This window comes from Chiloscyllium plagiosum, unplaced genomic scaffold (genome assembly GCF_037043375.1).
Source record: "Chiloscyllium plagiosum isolate Xiang-an unplaced genomic scaffold, Cpla_swu_hap1 HiC_scaffold_4, whole genome shotgun sequence".
Classification (NCBI taxonomy): Eukaryota; Metazoa; Chordata; class Chondrichthyes; order Orectolobiformes; family Hemiscylliidae; genus Chiloscyllium; species Chiloscyllium plagiosum.
This window is the reverse complement of record NW_028270142.1, coordinates 91,823,193-91,832,690: the sequence shown is the minus strand read 5'-3', so window position 1 is coordinate 91,832,690 and position 9,498 is coordinate 91,823,193. Positions and strand designations below refer to the sequence as shown.

General features: G+C 42.1%; 1 protein-coding gene across 1 annotated transcript in view; it reads left to right on the top strand.

Annotated features, from left to right (window-relative positions):
* The first annotated feature begins 4,961 nt into the window (after positions 1-4,961).
* The window catches only part of yes1 (YES proto-oncogene 1, Src family tyrosine kinase), an 80,844-nt gene continuing 76,307 nt past the window's right edge, over positions 4,962-9,498 (top strand). Inside the window, exon 1 of the mRNA XM_043688227.2 lies at positions 4,962-5,285. The gene's annotated coding sequence lies outside the window, so the exon portion shown is untranslated. The remainder of the gene's footprint in view (positions 5,286-9,498) is intronic.

The following is a 9,498-nucleotide window of genomic DNA, read 5'->3' as shown; positions in this document are numbered from 1 at the left end:
GTTGAAGTCAACCCAATATGTTACAAATGTTCACATAGCTTTTACTTGTTTTTGTACTCCATGCCTCTATTTACAAAGCACAGGAACCCATAAACCCTTTTTTAACTCTTTCTCAATCTGTCTTACCATCTTCAGTGATTTTGTGCAGGTATATTCTCGGGTTTCCATAAGGACATAAATCATATGAGCAGATGTAGGCCATTCATCGCATTGAGACTGCTCCACCATTCAATGAGATCATGCCTGATCTGATAATCATCAACTCCCCTTTCCTGACTTTTCCCCATAACTCTTGATTCTCTTACTCATTAAAAGTATGTCTATCTCAGTTTTGAATATAATTAATGACCCAGCCTAAACAGCCCTTAATGGTAACGACTTCCACAGATTTATTGCCTCTGAGAGAAGACATTCCTCATCTATGTCTTATATGGACAAAAACTTGCTCTGAGATTAGGCCCTCTGGTCCTAGACTCTCCCACAAGGGGAAGCAATCTTTCCACATCTATTCCAGCCATTTCCCTTAGAATCTTGGATGTTTCAAGAAGATTATCTCTCATTTGTCAATGTTCAGCCTATTCCAGCACCCCACTCAAATTGTTTTAATTCTTTCATGGGAGGTGGATAATGCTGACAAAGGCAGCATTTGTTATCCATTGATAACTAATCTTCAGAAAGCATGAATGAGCTATATTTTTGAATTGCCATTGTGGCACAAATACATCCAGAGTGCAGCTGGAAGCAAGTTCAGGGTTTTTGACCCAGTGAAGGAATAGAAATATGGTTATAAGTTAGGCTTGAAGAGGGACTTGCAGATGGCTTTGTTTACATCTGTCTGCTGGCCTTGTCCTTCTAGGTGTTGGAGCGATACTTTGATCCCTTTAGCCCCAAGTGCTGAGTCCAACTCCTTGAAATCATCCAATGTTTTGGCCTTGGCTGCTTTTGGTGACAGCAAATTCCACAGTCTCATCACTCTCTGCGTGAAGTAATTTCTCCTTATCCCAGACCTAAATGGTTTACTGCACATCCTTAGACTGTAACTACTGGTTTAGAACTCACCCACCATAAAGAACATCCTTCCTGCATCTACTCTATCTATTTCTGTTAGAATTTTATAGCTTTCTATGAGGTACTCCAGCATTATTCTGAACTCGCGCAAATGTATTCTAAATTCATTCAACCTCAATCTCGCCATGCTTGGAATCAATCTGATTAATCTGATTAATCTTTGCTGCACTCACTCCATAGCACTCCATAGCAAGAACATCAGTCAAGGTCATAGTTAAAACATATTATCTTACATCTTTACCTGACCTAACACTTTATTATTATGACTTTAGTATTACTTTATTATTTCTTAATGTAATGTCATCTGCTGCTCCCTTGTGCATCCTTGTTTATCCTTCCTGATCTTACATCCTCATTCTCATTCCCCTGCCAAATTAGTTTAAACCCTGTGCCATAGCATTAGCAAAGCACATTGAAAGACATTGGTCCTAGATCTGGTAAAGTTTGATGCATTCGCTGTTGTCTAAGGTCATGGATCTAAAAGGATTAAAGGGGATTGCTTTAAGGTACATACAATCTGATGAAGTTATAGAGTCTTGGATAGGGAAATCATTAGAACAGTTTTGATTTGGAGGTGGAGGGGATGTGCCATCAGTGTATCCCAATAATTTGAAATAACAATGTCTGACTATCTGATTATACAATGTCAATGCTAAGACAACAATCTCTTCTTAAGAATCATTGGTTCCTGCCCCACAGGACTTACGTATGCCAACCTTGAATCAATTTTTTTTCTCCCTTTGTTCCATCCCTCTCCATCCACATTGGTGATTCTTCTGATGCTTTATGTCAGTCTCAAAATTTCCAGTTTGCAGCCATCTCCTCTACCATGGATGTGCAATCCATTTACATGCCCATCCCCCATCAAGATGCTCTCCTGTAAAGATGGCCTGAACCATCTCCATCCACCACATCCTCATCCACCTGACTGAGTTCACCCTGAACAACTCCTCCTTTAACTCCTTTCACTTACTTTGGATCAAAGATGTGGGCATGGGTACCTGCATTCACCCAGTTATGCCTGTCTCTTTGTGGGGTACATTCCTTGTTCCAGTCCCATTCCGACCGCCACCCATAACTCTTTCTCTGGTACATTGATGGCATTATTGTTGTTGCTTCCCTTTCTCATCCAGAATTGGAAAAATGTATCAATTTGACTTCCAATTTCCACCTGGTCCCCTTTTCTATCTCTGACTCCTCCCTTCCCTTCGTTGACATTTCTGTTCCCATTTCTGGCTATAGACTAGCCACCGATATCCATTACAAACTCAGCAATTCCCAGTTACCTGGATGATACATCCTCACAGTCGATAAAGTGTGGCGCTGGAAAAAGCACCGCAGGTCAGGCAGCATCCAATGAGCAGGGCAGTTAACGTTTCAGGCACGACCCTTCATCAGGATTGATACAGGGCCCTGCCTGAAATGTAAATTTTCCTGCTACTTGGATGCTGCCTGACCTGCTGTGCTTTTACCAATGCCACACTTTAGTGACTCTGGTTCTCCAGCATCTGCAGTTCTCACTAACCCCTGTACATCCTCACCCTGTGCTTCCTGGAAGGGTTCCATCCCATTCTCCCAGTTTCTTTTTCTTCCTTCACATATGTTCTGATGATGCCATCTTCCACAGGGAAAATTCAAGTTGCCTGCCACTTCAACACACCACTGTGTTCCCTCGCTAACATCACTGTCACATGCCTGCTACAGTGTTCCACAAAGCCTTAGCCCAAGTTCAAAGAACAATATCTCATTTTCTGCTTCGGGACCATGCAGTCTCTAGGGTTAACATTGAGTTCAATAAGTGCAGAGCTTGACTCCAATCTTCCATGTTATGACATGGGTTGCTTTTTGCACAGTCACTTACTCTCACGTACTTCTGGGCTTATTGTCACATTATATGGTTGTATTCAGCGCTGCTCTCCTATTTTCTCACTCTTGGTTCTTCATTATTCCTTATTCATCTTTTCTTCTGTCCTGGCCTGATATCCACAATCTTTCCATTTATCTATCCATTTCATGTCTCTCTCTGGGCTCTGTCTCCACCTATCCAGTCACCTCTCCCTTTACCCTAAAAATCAACCCCCCACTCCCCCCCACTTTGGCTTCAGATTTTCCTAGCTACTACAAACGTTAACTTTGCTTTCTTTCCACCGATGCTGCTGGACCTGAGTTTCCTCAACAATTTCTGTTTTTGTTTCAGATCTCCAGTATGATTTATTATTATTTAAGAATCATTACTAGTTGTTCCGCTATTGTAAAATTAAAAATACTGTAAAAGGAGCCAGATGGCCTCCTATGCCCAATCGAGAAAAGAGAACAGGTTCCGAGGAGGGTCACTTGAATGGAAACATTAACTCTGATGTCACTCCACAGGTGCTGCCAGGACTGCTAAATCTTTTCGGTTATCTGTTTTCATAAGAATATAGGTGGCAGCAAGCATCTAAACACAAATAAATACCCCATCACAGAATCACAGAATTGTTACGGTTTTGAAAGGAGACTGCTCAATCCCATTATGTTTGCCTTGTTTGTTCCCACATCCTTCAGAATCACATCCAATAACTACCAACCTATTATAGAGCCATAGAGTCATACAGCATGGAAACAGACCCTTCAGTCCAACCAGTCCATGCCAAACATAATCCCAAACTAAACTAGTCCCACCTGCCTGCTCCTGGCCCATATCCCACCAAACCTTTCCTGTTCATGTACCTATCCAAATATCTTGTAAACATTGTAATTGTACCCACATCCACCGCTTTCTCAGGAAGTTCAATCTACACATGAACCACATTCATGTAAAAAAATTGCTTATGTTTGTTTTGAATTTCTCTCCTCTCACCTTAAAAATTTACCCCTCGTCTTGAAATCCCCCATCCTACGGAAAAGATAACTATTAACTCCATCCCTACCTCTCATTATTTTATAAACTTCTTTCGTATCGCCTCTCAACCTCCTACACTTGAGTGAAAAAGTACCTGCCTTTCTTTATAACTCAAACCTATTTTTCCAAAACTGTCCTCATTAGCCTTCAAACTTCAATAAGTGAACTCATTTTCAACGTTCACATACTCACAGACCTATATTGATTCCCAGGTCACGAACAAGTAAAATTTCAAACACTCATTTTTGAATTCCTGCCTGAATTCTATAACTTTCCCCGAACATGTTTAATTAACAAAACAAGATCAGCAATGTGTGAGACCCAGCAGTTTGTTACTGTACGGGACAGGGGGCGCTGCGGAGCCGTGGCTGGTGAGGGCGGGGCCTCAGCTGGAGGCGGAGGAAGGGGCGTGTCCAGTTTGGCGGGGTAGCGGATCCGCGAATGGGTGTTGGGCGCGGGATGGAGGGGGGTGGTGCCACCTGCTGTGGATAATTGGGCGGACGGGATAAAATGTCTAGGGGCGGGGCCAAGCGGGGTCTGGCGCGGGTAGAGGGTGGAGCTGAAGATGCTGGGCGGGGCTAATGGTGGAGGGGCGAAGCTGACGGTGCAGGTGATTGGCTCAGATGGGGAGAGGAATTAGCGGGTGGCTGTGAGGGCGGAGCTGACGATGCAGGGGCGGGGCCGTGAAGGCGAAGCTGAAGGTGTACGGTCCGGGCCGTGAGGGCGGAACTGAAGGTGCAGGGGCGGGACTGTTAGGGCGGAGTTAAACGTGCAATGGGCGGAGCTGTGAAGCTGCCGGGACGGGGCTGTTACGGCGGAGCTTGAAGGTGCAGGTGTGGGGCCGTGAGGGTGGAGCTGCACGTGCGGGGACGGAGTTGAATGTGCGGGGGCGGGGGCGGGGGCGGGGGCGGGGGCGGGGGCGGGGGCGGGGCTGTAAGGGCGGGACTATAAGGGCGGGACTATGTGGGCGGGGTTGAAGGTGCAGGGGCGGGGCAGAACCGGAGGCGATGTCCGCTCCCTGAGGAGTCGCCATCTTGTATTCGGAGGTTTGCGGCTTAAGGAGAGTGTGCGCTGGCAGGAGAATGGTTTAGATACGGAACACAGCATTTGAGTTTAAGGGGTTTAAGTTGGGTTTTTGTTCTTTGCCTCGTGTGAAGCTGGCGGGCCGGGAATGAGGTGATGATGATGATGACGGCGGCGGCCCTGTGAGTCGGGCCTAGCCCCGAGCTGGTCGGATCAGTTGGTGGAGCCGCTTTGGCCTCTCCTCTCGGCTGCAGGAAGAGTCGTTAAAGTGATGCGGATGTGAGGAGACGTTCAAGTCCCGGCCGGAGAGCAGGTGAGAGGCTCCTGGGCCTGGTTTTGTTTGCGAGGTGGTGCAGCCCCTGTACCCAGGAAGGGCTCTGTCCTACCCTCCCATGTCTCCCCCCTGTCTCCCCCCTCCTCCTCACCCCAACACCATACCTATCCATTTGTGCAGGGCAAATCCTCTGGAATGGTATATTCCGATAAATAACCAATTAATATTTGTTGTCAGTAAAGGGTTTGAATGTCATGATGCCAGAGTTCCCTGCTCTTCAGCTTGTCTACTTCAATCTTTTACATTCACATATTGGCTGAACTACCTGATGAAGGAGCAGTACTTAGAAAGCTAGTGCTTCCAAAAAACCTGTTGGACTGTAATCTGGTGTTGTGACTTTTAATATTGGATGATGGAAGCAGTTTGATTATAGGTTTCATTTGAAAGACAGCATTTTCAGTAATGCAGCAATCCCTCTACTGCATTTCAATGCGTTGTGTAAACTATTCAAGATGGGTGCTTTCATGTCATTGTGCCTGATATTGATGCAAAACTCGTGATTTTCCACTGAAAATCTCTCTGAAATTGTAAGTGTACCTTCCTAACATGGACTTCCATAATTGGGAAAGGATAACTGTTTTTGAAAACCTCATTCTGTTCTTGTGGATTATTGTGTGATGTTTTTCTGGCTTTGGTATACCCATCTATTTAAAACTTGTGTAAGTTATTTGTTTTGGTTAAGTAAGGTTTGTCACAGCAGAAACCCCTCCCTAAATATGTTAGTTATGTGCAACATTAGTCATTCATGGGTGTCTGATTAACTATGGGTTTAAAAGCCACAATTAGAATGCACTGGTTAAAATAGTTTTCAACTTTCTGTTCGGAAATGACACATGGAATCTACTGGCAAATAGTAAAATGTATTTTGTGATCTTTTTAAATAACTTTGCCAATATTTTGAAATATGTAAGTTTTAACATGATAGAATTCACAGTAATTTTTCTCTTCCTTATGCACCCATACTCCATTTTGAGTAATGTTTTGTTTTTAAGCAGTTAAATTACTATCCAGCCCACATCCATCTACCTATCACATATTTTCAGCTTTCTTCCTCCCAGACCCACCCCCTCCCATTTATATCTCAGCCCCCTTGGCTCACAAGCCTCATTCCTGATGAAGGACTCTTACCCAAAACATTGATTCTTCTGCTCGGATGCTGTCTGACCTACTGTGCTTTTCCAGCACCATACTCTTGACCTTGATCTCCAGCATCTGTAGTCCTCACTTTCTCCATGCACCTGCTATATAACTTATGAAGTAGTTGGGAATGAGTGTAAAATTTTATTTGGGTGTTTGCGTATTGTCCAGCCGAGTGAAGCAACTTGGGTTTCGGTTTCTTTATCCCCGGTCTTAACGGTCAAGACATCTTCAAATGGATCTGCACTGAGGATTATGCACAGAAACTACAGCAAAAGCACACTGTCTAAAATGATCATGACTGATCCTCTGTTTTAATTCTCCTCTCTTTCTCCTCCCCCCCCCAATACCCTTTAATGCCTTTAGTTTCTAGAAATCTGTTTGTCTTAAATTGTTCAGCAACTTCACTTTCAGAGTTTTACATGGTAGAGGATTGTCCAGGTTCACCACCTTTTGAAACTGTTTTTCCTCTTTAGGCCCTAAAACCTTAATCTGTATCCAAAAACTGCAAGTCCTTGTTGTAGGAACTCTTGCTCTTCTCCTTCCCACCAAAACTCTGTCTGTCAGAATGTTATCACATTAGTGAGCTTGAATCTCATTCTTCTAAATTCAATCTCTTCTCATGAGAAACCCTATATCTCAGCTACCGGTTTGTTGAAATTTCACTATACTCCCTCCTATGACAACTGTATATTTTCTTAAATAAGGTGATTAAAACTGCATGCTCTATTGTAAGTGATGTCTCACTAAGACCCTGTACGGTTGCACTGACTGCCTTGCAACGACGTTTCCTAACTATTTGATGTACCTGTATGCTTGCTTTCATGGTCCATAGTAGCAACAGCACTAGTAGAGGAATAAGGAATGGTCTAAAGCCTCCTTAGACACTTGCAAATCTGACTTGGAGAGCAGAGCTGCAGGAGATTGACAAGGCATTTGACAGCTCCAACCTTAATCAGTTCCAAATTACAACTCTCTTGGACCTCCAATATGATAGTGAAGCAGAGCATTGTGACCAAAACAGTCCTGACCAGCAATTCATTCATCTGGAAGTAGTCATCAGCACTGCAGAAAGGAGACAGAGGTCAAGAAGTTGTTCATTGATGGAGATCAATGTCAAGATTAGTGGTTCATGTAGGAGTCGGTAATTCAGAAGTTTTATGGTCATAGGATTTTGCTCTTCCTAATCACTTTCTCTTTGGTTGTTTGTCATGACAACTAGTGTTGAAAGTTAATTAAACTTTATTTTTGTTATGAAGGGCACAAGTCTTGGTTTGCATAACCTGATATTGCATACATTTAGATGATACTGCCTACTTCAGTGTAAGTAGTTCTAAGAATATATTATTTAAAGTGTTGTATTCCTATATTGTATTCAAGAAAACTGGACTCTTCAGAAAAATTTTGTCCATCTTACTTTTTAAATTCTGACATCTGCTTTTCATCACATGACTGTCTAAAGTAATCATGCTTAGAGCTAAGCAACAGCTTTGCCAAAGTGTGAAATATTTCTCACTTGTGTGGCTTTAAAAGATTGCTTAATCCCTGCTGGCTCAAATAGGTATTTTTTACAAATACTGAAAGTATATTACCTCATGCAATGTGTTGAATGTACTATTAAATAGGCTGGCTAAAAACCAAAAGTTTGTATAAATTTTTCATTCCATGCTTAGTTAAATTATTCCTGACTTACTGGCACTAGTTCTCAGTGGTGTGCCAGATCAGTTATCAGCATTGCCACTTTGTTTGCAGTGGCATACCAGCCTCATTCCTACACTTGGCTCCACCCAAAAGTTTGAACTGTCATCACAATCATGTCAAAGAGGACAACACCATGGGTAGCACTGCAAAATGGACACATCATTCATTGTCATTAGCCAAGAGAGTGGAATTATTGCTGTAGTTGGATAGAGAGATCAGGTTAGATATGAGATGGAAACCTTCTCTCCATTCACAAGTTAAAGAAATAGAACCACCAGATCTTGAAATTTTAGGCTTCAAGTGACATTTAGAAAGAAGTGAATAAGCCGAAAGTTATGCATAAACCTGAAGGTGATATATTGGACGGAGTGATAATGGAGTGGATTCAGAGGAGAGAGAACAAATAACTTTGACTAGACCAATGTTGATTAACCTGTCAGGAATCTTTAAGATGAACTGAATAGTTCACATCATGTAACTATATTTCAAATTGGTTACCAAGTTTGAGGTGTCATGGAAAGAGATAATTAAACATGTGGAAATAAAGCTTCAGCAGAACACAAAGCAGCTAGAAATTACATAGACACATTCACTAAGTTATTTGAATAAAAGCTTTCTACTAGATTTTTTTTAAAAATCTGATCCCGGTGATCATTATTTGGCAGGCTAATTCTGACTGGCAGAGATGTTGTCGCGAAGAATGTACTTATTAATGCTGGTTGACAATTAATTGCTAGGATTTTAAATTTTAAACCAGGCTGGTTGACTGGTCAGGGCATTGTGCTGAGAAATAAGCTAAGCTATGATAGTTACCTATTTTGTTGATTATGAAACAGTTGCAGTGTGCATATGTGTTCTGAAAAGACTAAGATCTTGTGTTCTAATACTTGTAGCTTCCAATTCATGCAAATGTGTCGTAAGTGATGATCCTAAATTAATTATCAGTATAATTTGCGCTGTACAAATTGTCCAGCAAATGTTCAAGCAAGAATTAATGCAGATTTACAAAATGTTAATAAAATTAAAAGAGAAGTTTAAGTTCATGAAGCAAAAGAAATTATTGGGGGAAGTCTGAGAGATGTACAGCACAGAAATGGACAGTTGGGAGGGGAGAAATGTTGTAAAAGGGCACAATTGATGGATTTTAAATAAGCATATTCGTAACAAAATAGATGAATTAACCATACAAATGCATGTGAATGCGTATGATCATCTTGCAAGACAAAAAATGACAATTATTTTTATTTCCAGCAATACTCATTAATATTTCTACATCTCATCATATATTTGTTAATGAATCCAGACTCTTGTGCTGGATGATCAACTACGACCATAACCTGGGAACAGGCTTGAA